Source organism: Quercus robur, chromosome 2, assembly GCF_932294415.1.
Source record: "Quercus robur chromosome 2, dhQueRobu3.1, whole genome shotgun sequence".
Lineage (NCBI taxonomy): Eukaryota > Viridiplantae > Streptophyta > Magnoliopsida > Fagales > Fagaceae > Quercus > Quercus robur.
In genome coordinates this window covers 5,813,861-5,831,875 of record NC_065535.1, presented here as the reverse complement: position 1 = coordinate 5,831,875, position 18,015 = coordinate 5,813,861, and positions in this window count along the sequence as shown.

Genomic DNA, 18,015 nt, shown 5'->3' with positions numbered 1-18,015 from the left:
ACAACGAGGCAAAGTAAAGTTTACATATTTGTACTCCTAAAAAAGGGAACCAAATCGATCTATTGCTGCAGCATACAGGCCTTCAAAACCTGCCAAGCAACAAAATCCATTAAATAAATTGAAAAAGAGACATGATCATGCTAAAAGGAGCATTACATTAAAATACTCATAAGCAAAACATGAAATCAAGAGAAAACTGTATAACCATGAGACCCTACCAACTCAACTATAGAGCGGACATAAGGAAGCACAGCCCCACACTTCTCAGGCATTTAAAGAATAGCAAGTCTTTAAAGCATGCAGATCTTATATTTTATAAGGCTGCCAATGACAATAAATCACCATATTGACAAACGCTCCAAAAATCATAAAAGTAATAGAGCAAATGACCAAATTCACGATTGAAATCTCAAGTTCAAAAAAGGTGTGATAAGTCCAAGTAGATGGTAGTAGAAAAAGGAACCAGTGCTTATGTTAGGAACTATGATGCAAATACAAAGACTCAAGTTAAAACCATTTAATTCTCCTGGAGCCAAAGTGCAAACTATTGCCAATTACATGACAAAGCAGAAACCTGTATGATTCTACCTCCACAACCAAATTTGGGTCACTATCACCGTCAATCTACCTGTCCCATACAAGTAAGAGATGAGTCCCACATTTGAATTGGAGATGAGTTGTCCCACATAGAATCATCAAAACTAAACAAGACAGGTGTACAAAGGGAAAAGAATTACACTGAAGTTTCACACCGTCACAGGCTGACACTAACAGGAGGAAAAGAAATATTATTACAGAATCAAACTTCCGCCACAAGTCCAAAAAAAATCTGCTTCCTGTAGACATGTAAGGATTGAGATTTAACACACTCCCAAGATTGCAGAAGTTGACAAAAAAAATTTAAAAAAAAAAAAAGAAAGAACTCATTTCTACAAGATAAATACAATAATGTTGAAATCTGTTTTGCCTCTTGTAAACAATCAAAATTAAGTTATCAACATTGTGTTTATAAAACCACAAGAGAACATCACCAGCTTATAAAGTCACAAGTGTAACTCAGTGCTCAATATTTACAGGATCAGCCCACTCACTTTCTATGATGAATAAATTGACAATACCTAAGATTACAAATTATGATGCAAGCTCTCCATGTAATTCCCAGTAAACCCAACTCATAAACCTATACTTTAAAGGCATTTAAATAGCAGACATGTTTAAATCAAGCTACTGTTATCTTACATGACTACAAGAAGACAATAAATCACCATATCGACCAAAGCTCCAAAAAACATAAGAGGTTTTAATGAATAATGAATTAATCAATTATCTTAAATTCTAAAAATTTGTAATAAGTTCAAGTAGATGGCAGTAACAAACATGTTGAGCAGTGCTAGAATCAGTTAAAACTGCAAAAATGCAGCCTAAAATACACACAATACAAGTATCAGCCACCAAAAAATAAGGAAAAGGAAAATTTACTTATCTTTGCAGCAAATAAAAGCCTTAAAAACTGCCAAGTACCAAAATCACAAAATAAATTAAAATGGAACAGAATCATGTTCAAGGGAAAAACTTAAAATACTAAACAAAAGGTGAAAAGGTACGAGAAAGACATAAGATGTTACACAGAATCTGTTGCTCCAGTATATAGTTTTGAAATCTTCAGACTAATAACAAACTTGGTTCAACATGGGATGCATCTGGCTACTCTGATTCAGTAACAAGGATATCAATTAAAAAAAATCTATGATATCCAGAGACAAACTTAAATCCATGTAATTCCAAGAAAGCTTTAAAATCCACTTGGAAACCGAAGCCTAGAAAAGCAATCACAGGCCCAAATATTAGAAAGTATTAAATCAAGAAGTTCTTCCTTATAATTCTAATAATTGTAGGAGACAAAAACGAAAACAGGAGGAAAAGAGATCATATTGCCAAATCAACTCCACTACTTTAGCTGCCCAAAGGGGGGGAAAATCCAACTTCCTGTAACCAATAAATAGCAATGCCAGATTAAATCCAAATTAGACATGGGGCAAGTATCACTAGAAGCAGAGAATAACAACAGAAACAATACACTAAGACAATAAGAAGCACGATCAAAATCCCAGGTCACCTAGTGAATAGGAATTCAAAAATACCACAATCTAATACTGAAACCTCCTCCACTCAAATGAAGAAGAAAATTTAAATCTATCTACTCCTTCCAGAAAACAATGCCAAGAAATGGCTGACGAACTAAAAAATATATATACAAGCAGAAACAATATACTTCAATTTTAAGTATTAGAAAAATTAATCAAAAGAGAATAGAGGTTGCAATCTAGAATGCCCAGATTGATGATTTCAAGTCCTAACAAGTAGCGATAACTGCAAGCAAAAAGCAGAAGAAAAAGGGAACAGGATGAACATGCCAAGTAGTTCTGTAATTAGTTTAAACCATGCAAAAGCAGAATCAAATACCCACAATCCAAGCACCCTGTTTCTTTCACAAAGTGGCTTCAGGTTTTTAGTATCATAAATACCAAGCCAACCAACAATAAGGGAAAGAAAATTTTGCATATTTGGGCTCAAGAGAACAATATTGAACTAGAAAAACCAACTTTGCACCAACACACGTCTGAAAAAAGCTCCCAAGGACCAAAACCTAAAACATAAGTCAAACAAGTAATAGGATCAAGTTCAAGGAAATGGCATATTAAAAGACTCATAAGCAAAATATAAGATCAAGAAAAAATTTAAAATTTCCTCTTCAGTAGACATATCAAGATAAAAATTGTCTTTGTCCTCACCCGCATACAAAGAATTGCAGGAAATATGAAAGTATTCATCACAAAAGAAAAAAATAAACATCATCCACACATAAAGAACTTTACATACTTATGCAACTCTAGTAGAAAACCAAAATCGATCTATACAGAAGTTTGCTGCAACAGAACCTTAATAAAAATAAAAAACCGCAACAAAATCAATATAACAAATGGAAAAAGGAACTAGTATTACTTTCAAGGGAAAAATATATTGGAAGACGTGCAAAAAATGAAATCAAGAGAACAAGAGAAGACTTTTAAATTTTAGACCCATAATTACCAGGCAGACAACAACAAGGGAAAGGAAACTTTACATATTTATGCTCCCATAGAAGAAACAAACTACTCGACAGAAGCTTGCAACAACAAATACCTTTACAAAGTCATTCCTTGACTCTTGTTAATCTACCTGTCCCTCAACAAATAGCTTAAAAAGACCCCATGCACCGAGTCATTACTAGAAAGCCTAACTCATGCCAATAACAATAGGATGAAGCAAAAAACTGTATTATTTTCCCTCAGCAACCATATTAAGGTCACGATCTTTGTTAATCTACCTGTCCCTCAACATCAGGAGGCATCACCACAATCAAACTGAATAACCAAATTGTAAGCAAGAGAAGACAAAGAAACAAGAAGAAATGCAAGGGAAATTTCAAGCCCTCACTAGGTGCAATGTGAATTTGTGGCTGTCTGTTCAGGAAACCAAACCCTAAGAGAAGAAGTTACAGGCCCAAGCATTAAAAAGTATCGAAACAAGCCAAAAAAATTATAATTCTTATGATTGCAAAAGAGATTAATGAAAGCAGGAGGAAAAGAGGGCTTATCACCAAATGAAATTCAGTTTCATAAGCTGCTAAACCCAAAAAAGACCCAGTTCCTGTAAACAAACGAAGAATAGATTTTTAATATGTGAATTTCATAAGTTGTGAAACAACAAATGAAAGAACTATATCTTTCAAAAGAAATTAAAACAAGGCAAAAGTATTTAAGTTCACATGATTGCAAAAGAGAATAATGAAAGCGGGAGGAAAAAATAGATTATCACCTAATCAAGCTTGGCTGCTTAAGCTGCCAAGTACCAAAAAAAAAAACTAGTTCCGGTAGACATATAAGGAATATATTTTTAACATGCACAAAGAATCACAAGAGTTGCGAAACAACAAATGAAAGAACCACTACATTTCAAAGAATGCAACAAATTTAGAGATAAATCCTTCTAACTCAAAAAGCCTGGCTCTTCTCATTTGCCAAGATATTGGGGGACAAGGAAATAAATTAGCAACAATCCAAGTAAACAAATTAAAATGCATACCAATGAACTCCTAGAAAGCCCAACTAATGGCAAGAGAAGAGAAAGCAAAGCTTTCCAACATCAACCATACTCAGGTTGCATTATGATTATAATTCTGGCCAACACTAATAAGAGGCATTGACTGATTAAGCTCTGAATTCATTATTGAGGTTGCCAACAGATAATGACCAAAAATAAAATAAGACAGCAAGACAAAGGGATAAGAACTGCAATAGAAATTTCAAACCCACACTTTGCAAGACTTGGAATTATCATCCTTCTCAAAAATGAAACCTAGGAAATTCAGTCACAAACCCAAGTATTAAAAAACAACAAAAATGTATCCTTAAAATTTTTATGCTTGAAGGAGAGAAAAACAAAAGGGAAGAAAAAGAGAGTTTATCTCAAAATCAGACTCAGCTGCTTAAGCTGTGAAGCAGCAGAAAAAATATATAGTTTCCTGCATACACAATGTGACAATCCAAACTAGAAATAGAGCTGCTAACACAACATAACTAGGTTCCACTATAAGCAATAAAACATCAATAGAATCAAGACAAGTAGAAAGATGTGCAAGTACTATATGAAAGCTCAAACCCTTTGTGTTCCTGGCATTGACCTCCTACATGAGCAAACTGAAAAACACAGAAATCCAGCTAAATAGTTTAGAACAAATTTAAATTATTAGAATTTTTTCATTTTAAGGAAAAAATAATAAATAATAAAGAGCAAGACTACTCAAAAGCTTGTTTCATCGAGAAGGCAACAAAACAAATCAACACTAGCTAAAGTACCGCAAGTGCATTACCACTTAAATTAAACAAAACCTGACAATGCTGACTCGGAAGATATTCAATCTCCAGTAATAAAATGTAGATTAAAATAATAAGCGTCATTATTGTTAATACTATTTTTTTTTTTTTTTTAAAGATTACAAAGAAAGAAAAGAAAATATATAACAAAAAACCAAAAACCGCAGAAGGGTCAAGCAAGCAGTTAAGAGAGTATTAGGATCAAAAGCAAAAACTAAAACACAGCGGCAATAGAAGCCTGTTCTCAACCCAAAGTCAGTCCAAGAAATTGTTTTTCTAACTCATACATATCTTACTCCAATACTTAAAACCGCAAATTATAAGAAAAGAATAATCAAGACATAAAGAAAGCTTATTGCCTGAGGTCCCCCATCAAATTTTGTCACTCAGATTGATATACAGCATGCAATTTTTTAAACAAAAGAATTGGGGTAGCAGAGACATAAGCCCCAAAATATCCCTCCACACAGTCCAACTATACAAACCACATCCACAGAAGTTATAACTTTAAAAGGTATACAGAACATACAAGGAAGCAAAAACCTGTACTATTCTGGAATTTAAAGAGCAGCCATGTTTAAAGAATGCAAATGTTCACCCTATACAATTGCCCAATAATGAATCACAATTTATTATTTATTTTTATAAATGCCAATAACAATGAATCACAAAATAGACCAAAGCTCCAAAAGACACAATAATAAGTGCAACAAACTGACGATCTTAAGCTCTAAAAAGTTTTCATGAGTGCAAGTTGATGGCAATAGAAAAAGGAACTAGGACAATCATGCTGAGCAATGCTGGTCGCTGGAATCTATTAAAGCTGGACAAAAGCAGCCTAAAATACACACAATGCAAGCACCAATTTTGCATTTACAAAGTGAATTTTAAATTCTTGGAACATATAATAACCTGCCAGACAACAATGAGGGAAGAGACAGTTTACATATTTATGCTCCGAATAAAGAGGACCAAATTGATCCAGAAAAGCAGACATCGATCCAACATACATGCCTTAAAAAAACTGCCAAGAAACAAAATCCATAAAATAAATTGAACAAGGGACAAGATCATGTTCAAGGGTAAAAAATGTGAAATCAAAAAAGAATGATAAGGGCTTTCTTACTGCCTAAGAACAAGAAAAGCTATAAAAGTATGTCACAATGTTTCCTCCTATAGCCACATCATGACCCATTTGTTACCGTTATTTAAACAACAGTTTTCAGTGTTTAAATAACATTACACATATTTTCACACTTTTTCACCTACACGTATTTCCAAAAAATACAAACAACGTTACTAGAAATCTTTTACCAAACGCCCCTTAGTCTTCAAACTAACAATATATAACTGGACATAATGAAACTCCAGTGTTTAGCAGAAATGAATTTGCAAGCAAATAAACAAATGAAACACTCAAGCAGAAACATTATTCTTCACATGCTGGGGAGAGAATTATGAGATCAATTAATAAAAAGAGATTATTGCCTTAGGTCCTCTTAGAAAGATTCAAGACTTCTACGCACTGTTGCACAAGTGAATCACCATTTCCAGTCCCGTAGACACATCAAGATTGTAAGACACGATTTCCCTTTCTGTAGACACATCAAGATTCAAGACTTCTGAATAACAACAAATAGCAAGACATAATAAAACTCTAGTTGCAGGCTGCCAAAAAATGACAACAATGATGAAATAGACAACAAATAGCAAGACATGATGAAATCAATTGATAAAGAGAGATTATTGCCTTAGGTGCTCATCAAACTCCATCCCAAGTACCAAAATCACTAAAATAAGTACCAAAAAATTCAAATACTCATAAGCTAAAGATTGATCTCTAAAACTGATAAGTACCAAAATCACTAAAATAAATTAAAATGTAATAGGACCATGCTAAAGAAAAAAAATTCAAATACTCATAAACAAAAGGTTAAAATGTACGAGAAAAACCTAAGATTTTGTCAAAAATGACAATAAATCACCATTGACTAAAGTAAAAAATATCATGAGTTTGTCAAGAAAATGAGAAATCCAAAATTGCAAATCTTAAGAAGTTCTAAAATGTCGTGATGAGTGCAAATGGAGGTCAATACAAAAAGGAACCAGAGAAAACATGTTGAGAGTGCTGGAATTAGTTAAAACCACACAAATGCAGCCTCACATACCCACAATAGAAGCACCAATTGTCATTTACAACAAGAATTTCAATTTCTAAATCCACAGTAAACAGCCAGCTCACAATAAAAGGGAAAAATAAAATCTTGAGAGGGGCATAAACATATACTTTTAAGCCATTTAAAGAGCAGACATGTTTAAAGCACAGCTACTGTTATCTTCCATGACTGCCCAAAGATAATAAATCACCATATCGACCAAAGCTCCAAAAACCATAAGAGGTTTTAATGTATAACGAATTAATCAATTATCTTAAATTCTAAAAAGTTGTAAGAAGTTCAAGTAGATGGCAGTTACAAACATGCTGAGCAGTGCTGGAATCAGTTCAGACTGCAGAAATGCAGCCTGAAATTCACAAATACAAGAATCAGCCACCCAACAATAAGGGAAGGGAAAGTTTACTTATTTGTGCCACTAAAGAAGACAAGATCAATCTATAATACCAACTTTGCAGCATCAAATGCCTTAAAAATTGATAAGTACCAAAATCACTAAAACAAATTAAAATGCAATAGGATCGTGCTAAAGTAAAAAAATTCAAACACTTATAAACAAAAGGTGAAAAGGTTCGAGAAAAACCAAAGATTCTGTTGCTAAGTAGATAGTTGTGAAATCTTCAAACTTATAACAAAGTTGGTTCAACACTCATCTGGCTAACTCACATTCAGTAACAAGGATATCAATCAAAAAAATCTAGGATATCCTGAGACAAAAGTTAAATCCATGTAATTCCAAGAAAAGCTTTATAATCCACTCAGAAAACCTAGAAAAGGAATTACGGGCCCAAATATTAGAAAGAATTAAATCAAGAATCCCTATAATCATTATAGGAGAGAACAACAAAAACAGGAGGAAAAGAGAGCTTATTGCCAAATCAACTCCACTTACTTAAACTGCCCAAAGGGGAAAAAAGATCAAACTTCCTCTAACCAATAAGTGGGCAATGCCAGATTAAAATCCAAATTAGATATGGGGCAAGTATCAATAAAAGCAGAGAATAACAACCGAACAAGTCACTAAGACAGCTGCACAAGCACTGAATGAAAGTACAACCACTCAGTGGTGCATTAATTTCCCACAAGAGCAAACTGAAAATACATGGATTCCAAAGCTACAATTCAGGACAACTCAAGTTAAAAAATTTTTTTTTTTAAAGATGAAAGAAAATCAAGAGCAACACAACTCAAAACACTAAATCGTGTAAGATTGAAAAGAGACAATCAAATTAGCCTTAATTAAAACACTCGCATTACATCAGACCCATACAAATAGATAAATTCAGATAATGCAAACTGACAATACGTACAATCCAGTCTCAAATTAAAAGAATACAAATTGAAATGTGTCCAAAAAAAAAGAGCAAAAGATAACAGAAATAAAGAGTCAAGCAGGTATTTAAAGAGAAAAAGCACCAACAATTTCTAAATGAAAATAAATCACAATACTGAACAAGCTCAAAAATACCTAGGTTGTAATTTAACAAATTGATAATATTAATTTTTGAAAAGTTGGGATAAGCCGACAACAAAGGAAATGAAAGTTTACATATTTATCCTCCTATACAAAAGAACCAAACTGACCTAGATGCCAAATTTACAGAAAAAAATGCCTTGAAAATTAGCCAAGCACCAAAATCTATAAAACAAATTGAACAACCAAGAATAGTAAAACACATTCAAGGAATAGCATATCAATATATATATATATATATATATAAAAGAGAAGAGTGAAGTCAAGAGAATAAAAGGAGTTTCTCCATTGTCAAATTCAATTATATAGCCCAAGCACAATTTTTGAAGTAAGACATTTACAAAAACTCCATTGCTCAAGTACTGCATTTAAAAAATAAAATATGAGATCAACAGAAAATTTTTAAATTACTTTGTTTGAGGAAATGGTATATTAAAAGACTCATAAGCAAAAATATGAGAACAAGAGAAAATTTTAAAATGTCCTCTACAATAGACATATCAAGATTAAAATTGTCTTTGTCCTCACCAGCATACAAAGAATTGCAGGAACTATGAAATTGTTCATCACAAAAGAAAAAAATAAACATCATCCGCACATAAGGAAATTTACATACTTATGCACCTCTAGTAGAGAACCAAATCAATCTATAAAGAAGTTTTCTGCAACAAAACCTTAATAAAAATAGAAAACCACACCAAAATCTATATAACAAATGGAACAAGGAACCAGTATTACTTTCAAGGGAACAATATATTAGAAGACGTATGTGCAAAAAGTGAAATCAAGAGAACAAGAGAAGAGTTTCAAATTTCAGACCCATAATTACCAGCCAGCCAACAACAAGGGAAAGGAAACTTTACACATTTACGCTCGCATAGAAGAAACAAATTGGTCTACAGAAGCTTGCTACAACAAACACCTTTAAAAAATAAATAAATAAACCACGCACCAAAATCTATTAAATAAATGGAACGAAGTCATTCCTTGACTCTTGTTAATCTACCTGTCCCTCAACAAATGCCTTAAAAAGAAACCATGCACCAAGTCATTCCTAGAAAGCCTAACTCACACCAATAACAATAGGATGAAACAAAAAACTGTATTATTTTCCCTCCACAACCATATTAAGGTCACGATCTTTGTTAATCGACCTGTCCCTCAACATTAGGAGGCATTACCACAATCAAACTGAATAACCGAATTTCGAACAGGAGAAGACAAAGAAACAAGAAGAATTGCAAGGGAAATTTCAAGCCCTCACTAGGTGAGACATGAGTTTATGGCTGTTTGTTCAGGAAACCAAGCTCTAAGAGAAGAAGTTACAGGCCCAAGTAATAGAATGAATCAAAACAAGCCAAAAAAAAATTATAATTCTTATGATTGCAAAAGAGAATAGTGAAAGCGGGAGGAGAAGAGGGCTCATCACCCAGTTCCTGTAAACAAACAATGAACAGATTTTTAACATGCAAATTGCATAAGTTGCAAAACAACAAATGAAAGAACTATATACTTCAAAAGAAATTAAAACAAGGAAAAAGTATTTAAGTACACATAATTGCAAAAGAGAATAATTAAAGCGGGAAGGAAAAAAGAGATTATCACCTAATCAAGCTTGGCTGCTTAAACTGCCAAACACAGAAAAAACAAATACCAGTTCCAGTAGGCATATAAGGAACATATTTTTAACATGCACAAAGAATCACAGGAGAAGCAAAACAACAAATGAAAGAACAACTATATTTCAAAGATTGCAACAAATTTAAAGATAAATCAATTAATCAATTATCTTAAATTCTAAAAAGTTGTAATAAGTTCAAGTAGATGGGAGTAAAAACATGCTAAGCAGTGCTGGAATCTGTTAAGACTGCAGAAATGCAGACTGAAATACACACAACAGTAGAATCAGCCACCCAACAATAAGGGAAAGGAAAATTTACATATTTGTGCCACTAAAGAAGACAAACCCAGATAATCTATAAAACAACCAACTTTGCAGAAACAAACGCCTTAAAAACTGCCAAGTACCAAAATCACTAAAATAAATTAAAATGGAATAGGATCATGTTCAAGGGGAAAAAAATTTCAAATTCTGTTGCTCAAGTATGATAAAAAATTTGGTTCAACATGGGATGCATCTGGCTCGGAAACTGAAGCCTAGAAAATCAATCACGGGCAAAAATATTAGAAAGCATTAAATCAAGAAAAAGTTCTTCCCTATAATTCTAATGATTGTAGGAGAGAAAAATGAAAACAGTAGGAAAAGAGAGCATATTGCCAAAACAAATACACTACTAAAGATCCAATGTCCATTAAAATCCAAATTAGATATGGGGCGAGTATCGCTAAAAGCAGAGAATAACAACAGAATGAAAATACAATTCCTTAGTGGTGCAGGCATTAATTTCCCACAAGAGCAAACTGAAAATACATGCATTACAAAGCTACAATTCAGGGACAAGCAACACTACCTAAAACACAAAATCATATGTATGATTGAAAAAAAAAAAAAAAAAAAATCAAACACCACAAGTGAACCCCATTACATCAGACCCAAACAAAAGATACATTAAACAAAAGAAGAAAAGGGGTGTGCATGGATTGGGTTGGGTCGGGTTGGGTTGAGGGGATTTTTGGTGGGTCAAAAAAAATTCAACCCAACCCATCACATAAGTCCAACCCACATGGGTTGGGTTGGGTCAAGTTGAACCCATGGGTTGGACAATTTTTTTTTTATTACTATTATTATTAAATTGAGCAGAAAAAAATATATCATACTTGCCACCTGAGTTGATAAACAAAATATACATTAATATATAAACTAATATTCCAACTTAGTTGTAAACAAAATATAATTAAGTATCCAACTGAGTTAATAAACAAAATATAAATGAACTAGTATCCTAATTCACCTATAAACAAAATATACATGAGTTCCTAAGTTATAAACAAAATATATCTAAAATTTTTTTTATTAATTATATAATATATTTAAATATATATGAAAAGAACTAATAGGATTTTATATTATATATGATAGTAGAAACCAAGGAAGTGCTGTACAGCTGGTTTTTTTAAAAAATTTATTAAATATATAATATGTTTTAAACATATATTAAAATATGGATGGGTCGGGTCGGGTCGGGTTATGCGGGTTTGTAATTTTATGATCCAAACCCAACCCGACCCGACCCGCTATGGAAAAAAATTTTGTAACCCAAACCAACCCACCAAACCCTAAAAACCAAGGTTGGGTCGGGTCGGATTTGGCGGGTTTTCTACACACCCCTTTGAAACCCTACCAACTCACCTGTAGAGTGCACATAAGGACGCACAGGCCTAAACTTCCCTGGTATTTAGAGAACAACCGTGTTTAAAGCATGCAGATCTTATCTTATATGGCTGCCGATGACAATAAATCACCATTGACTAAAGCAAAAAATATCATGAGGTTGTAGAGAAAATGAGAAATCCAAAATTGCAAATCTTAAGAAGTTCTAAAATGTCATGATGGCAGTGCAAATGGATGTCAATACAAAAAGGAACCAGAGAAAACATGTCAAGAGTGCTGGAATTAATTAGAACCACACAAATGCAGCCTGAAATACCCACAATAGAAGCACCAATTGTCATTTACAATGAGAATTTCAATTTCTAAATCCACGGTAACCAGCCAGCTCACAATAAAAGGAAAAAAAAAAGTTTGAAGTGGGCATAAGCCTATACTTTTAAGCCATTTAAAGAGCAGACATGTTTCAAGCACAGCTACCGCTATCTTCCATGACTGCCCGAAGACAATAAATCAACATGCTGAGCAGTAACAAATTAATCTATTATCTTAAATTCTAAAAAGTTGTAAGAAGTTCAAGTAGATGGCAGTAACAAACATGCTGAGCAGCGCCAGAATCAGTTCAGACTGCAGAAATGCAAACTGAAATATGCACAATACAAGAATCAGCCACCCAACAATAAGGGAAAGGAAAATTTACTTATTTGTGCCACTAAAGAAGACAAGATCAATCTCTAAAACCAACATTGAAGCATCAAATGCCTAAATCACTAAAATAAATCAAAATGCAAAAGGATCATGCTAAAGTAAAAAATATTCAAATACTCATAAACAAAAGGTGAAAAGGTAGGAGGAAAACCTAAGATTCTGTCAAAAATGACAATAAATCACCATTGACTAAAGCAAAAAATATCATGAGGTTGTAGAGAAAATGAGAAATCCAAAATTGCAAATCTTAAGAAGTTCTAAAATGTCGTGATGAGTGCAAATGGATGTCAATCAAAACAGGAACCAAAGAAAACATGTCGAGAGTGCTGGAATTAGTTAGAACCACACAAATGCAGCCTCATATACCCACAATAGAAGCACCAATTGTCATTTACAACAAGAATTTCAATTTCTAAATCCACAGTAACCAGCCAGCTCACAATTAAAGGGAAAAAAAGTTTGAAAGGGGCATAAACCTATACTTTTAAGACATTTAAAGAGCAGATATGTTTAAAGCACAGCTACTGTTATCTTCCATGACTGCCCAAAGACAATAAATCACCATATCGACCAAAGCTCCAAAAACTATAAGAGGTTTTATTGTATAACAAATTAATCAATTATCTTAAATTCTAAAAAGTTGTAAGAAGTTCAAGTAGATGGCAGTAATAAACATAATGAGCAGCGCTGGAATCAGTTCAGACTGCAGAAATGCAGCATGAAATACACACAATACAAGAATCAGCCACCAAACAATAAGGGAAAGGAAAATTTACTTATTTGTGACACTAAAGAAGACAATATCAATCTATAAAACCAACTTTGCAGCATCGAATGCCTTAAAAACTGATAAGAACCAGATCACTAAAATAAATTAAAATGCAATAGGATCATGTTAAAGTAAAAAAATTCAAATACTTATACACAAAAGGTGAAAAGGTAGGAGAAAAACCTAAGATTCTGTCAAAAATGACAATAAATCACCATTGACTAAAGCAAAAAATATCATGAGAGGAAATGAGAAATCCAAAATTGCATCTTAAGAAGTTCTAAAATGTCGTAATGAGTGCAAATGGATGTCAATACAAAAAGGAACCAGAGAAAACATGTCGAGAGTGCTGGAATTAGTTGGAACCACACAAATGCAGCCTCAAATACCCACAATAGAAGCACCAATTGTCATTTACAACAAGAATTTCAATTTCTAAATCCACAGTAACCAGCCAGTTCACAATAAAAGGGAAAGAAAAAAAGTTTGAAAGGGGCATAAACCTATACTTTTAAGCCATTTAAAGAGCAGACATGTATAAAGCACAGCTATGGTTATCTTCCATGACTGCCTAAGGACTATAAATCACCATATCGACCAAAGCTCCAAAAACCATAAGAGGCTTTAATGTATATCAAATTAATCAATTATCTTAAATTCTAAAAAGTTGTAAGAAATTCAAGTAGATGGCAGTAACAAACATGCTGAGCAGTGCTGGAATCAGTTCAGACTGCAGAAATGCAGCCTGAAATACACAAAATACAAGAATCAGCCACCCAAACAATAAGGGAAAGTAAAGTTTACTTATTTGTGCCACTAAAGAAGACAAGATCAATCTATAAAACCAAATTTGCAGCATCAAATGCCTTAAAAACTGATAAGTACCAAAATCATTAAAATGCAATAGGATCATGCTAAACTAAAAAATTCAAATGCTTATAAACAAAAGGTGAAGAGGTATGAGAAAAACCTAAGATTTTGTCGCTCAAGTAGATAGTTGTGAAATCTTCAAACTAATAACAAACTTGGTTCAATACTGGATGCATCAGGCTAACTCACATTCAGTAACAAGGATATCAATCAAAAAAATCTAGGATATCCAGAGACACAAGTTAAATCCATGTAATTCCAAGAAAAGCTTTATAATCCACTCGGAAAGCCTAGAAAAGGAATTACAGGCCCAAATATTAGAAAGAATTAAATCAAGAATCCCTATAATCATTATAGGAGAGAACAGCAAAAACAGGAGGAAAAGAGAGCTTATTGCCAAATCAACTCCACTTGCTTAAACTGCCCAAAGGGGAAAAAAGATCAAACTTCCTCTAACCAATAAGTAGGCAATGCCAGATTAAAATCCAAATTAGATATGGGGGCAAGTATCAATAAAAGCAGAGAATAACAACCAAACAAGTCACTAAGACAGCTGCACAAGCACTAAATGAAAGTACAATCACTCAGTGGTGCAGGCATTAACTTCCCACAATAGCAAACTGAAAATACATGCATTCCAAAGCTACAATTCAGGACAACTCAAGTTAAAAAATATTTTTTTTTAAAGATGAAAGAAAAACAAGAGCAACACTGCTCAAAACACTAAATCGTGTATGATTGAAAAGAGACAATCAAATTAGCCTTAATTAAAACACTCGCATTACATCAGACCCATACAAATAGATAAATCCAGATAATGCAAACTGACAATACGTACAATCCAGTCTCAAATTAAAAGAATACAAATTGAAATGTGTCCAAAAAAGAGAGAAAAAGATAACAGAAATAAAGAGTCAAGCAAGTATTTAAAGAGAAAAAGCACCAACAATTTCTAAATGAAAATAAATCACAATATTGAACAAGCTCAAAAACACATAGGTTGTAATTTAATAAATTGATAATATTAATTTTTGAAAAGTTGGGATAAGCCAACAACAAGGGAAATGAAAGTTTACATATTTATCCTCCTATACAAAAGAACCAAACTACCTAGATGCCAAAATTACTGCAAAAAATGCCTTGAAAATTAGCCAAGCACCAAAATCTATATAACAAATTGAACAACCAAGAATAGTAAAACACATTCAAGGAAGAGTATATCAAAATATATATATATATATAAGAGAAGAGAGAAGTTGAGAGAATAAAAGGAGTTTCTCCATTGTCAAATTCAATTAACAGCCCAAGCACAATTTTTGAAGTAAGACATTTACAAAAACTCCATTGCTCAAGTACTGCATTTAAAAAATAAAATATGAGATCAAGAGAAAAATTTTAAATTACTTTTTCTGAGGAAATGGTATATTAAAAGACTCGTAAGCAAAATATGAGAACAAAAGAAAATTTTAAAACTTCCTCTTCAATAGACATATCAAGATTAAAATTGTCTTTGTCCTCACCAGCATACAAAGAATTGCAGGAACTATGAAATTATTCATCACAAAAGAAAAAAATAAACATCATCCGCACATAAAGAAATTTACATACTTATGCACCTCTCGTAGAGAACCAAATTGACCTACAAAGAAGTTTTCTGCAACAAAACCTTAATAAAAATTTAAATAAATAAAAATAAATAAAAATAAAAAAAACCACACCAAAATCTATATAACAAATGGAACAAGGAACTAGTATTACTTTCAAAGGAACAATATATTATAAGATGTATGCGCAAAAAGTGAAATCAAGAGAACAAGAAAGAGTTTCAAATTTCAGACCCATAATTACCAGCCAGCCAACAACAAGGGAAAGGAAACTTTACATATTTATGCTCACATAGAAGAAACAAATTGGTCTACAGAAGCTTGCTACAACAAACACCTTCAAAAAAAAAAAAAAAAAAAAACCCACGCACCAAAATCTATTAAATAAATGGAACGAAGTCATTCCTTGACTCTTGTTAATCTACCTGTCCCTCGAAAAATGCATTAAAAAGAAACCATGCACCAAGTCATTCCTGGAAAGCCTAACTCACGCCAATAACGATAGGATGAAAAAAAAAACTGTATTATTTTCTCCCTCGGCAACCATATTAAGGTCACGATCTTTGTTAATCAACCTGTCCCTCAACATCAGGAGGTATTACCACAATCAAACTGAATAACTGAATTTCAAATAAGAGAAGACAAAGAAACAAGAAGAATTGCAAGGGAAATTTCAAGCCCTCACAAGGTGAGACATGAATTTATGGCTGTCTGTTCAGGAAGCTAAACTCTAAGAGAAGAAGTTACAGGCCCAAGTGATAGAATGAATCAAAACAAGCCAAAAAAAAAATTATAATTCTTATGATTGCAAAAGAGAAAAGTGAAAGTGGGAGGAGAAGAGGGCTCATCACCCAGTTCCTGTAAACAAACGATGAACAGATTTTTAACATGCAAATTGCATAAGTTGCGAAACAACAGATGAGAGAACTATATACTTCAAAAGAAATTAAAACAAGGAAAAAGTATTTAAGTTCTCGCAATTGCAAAAGAGAATAATTAAAGCGGGAGGAAAAAAGAGATTATTGCCTAATCAAGCTTGGCTGCTTAAGCTGCCAAACACAGAAAAAACAAACTTTATTTTTAACATGCACAAAGAATCACAGGAGAAGCGAAACAACAAATGAAAGAACAACTATATTTCAAAGATTGCAACAAATTTTAAAGATAAATCAATTAATCAATTATCTTAAATTCTAAAAAGTTGTAATAAGTTCAAGTAGATGGGAGTAAAAACATGCTAAGCGGTGCTGGAATCTGTTAAGACTGCAGAAATGCAGACTGAAATACACACAACACTAGAACCAGCCACCCAACAATAAGGGAAAGGAAAATTTATCCATTTGTGCCACTAAAGAAGACAAACCCAGATAATCTATAAAACAACCAAATTTGCAAAAACAAACGCCTTAAAAACTGCCAAGTACCAAAATCACTAAAATAAATTAAAATGGAAGAGGATCATGTTCAAGGGGATAAAAATTTCAAATTCTGTTGCTCAAGTATAATAAAAAATTTGATTCAACATGGGATGCATCTGGCTCGGAAACTAAAGCCTAGAAAATCAATCACAGGCCCAAATATTAGAAAGCATTAAATCAAGAAGAAGCTCTTCCCTATAATTGCCAAATCAACTACGCTACTTAAGCTTTCCTAAAGGTGGGAAAAAGACCCAACTTCCATTAAAATCCAAATTAGATATGGAGCGAGTATCGCTAAAAGCAGAGAATAACAACAGAATGAAAATGCAATCCCTTAGTGGTGCAGTGCAGGCATTAATTTCCCACAAGAGCAAACTGAAAATACATGCATTACAAAGCTACAATTCAGGACAAGCAACACTACTCAAAAAACACAAAATCATAAATATGATTGAAAAGAGAAAAAAAAAAATTAAAATTAAAAACTCCACAAGTGAACCCCATTACATCAGACCCAAACAAAAGATACATTAAACAAAAGAAAGATCAGATATTGAAAGAAATACTAATTTACAACAACAACAAAATTCTTCATTACAGTGCAAGAAGAAAACAAGCGTAAGATTGAGAATTTGGGGAACAACGCCAGTCGCAGCACCAAACCCTAATCGGAAAACAAAAACAAGAAATTTGAGAGCAGAGACCAAGAAAACCTAACACAAAAAAATATACCAGTTAATGAACGCTGGGGTGATGTTATATTTATACCCAATCCCTTTCCGACTCTAACTCG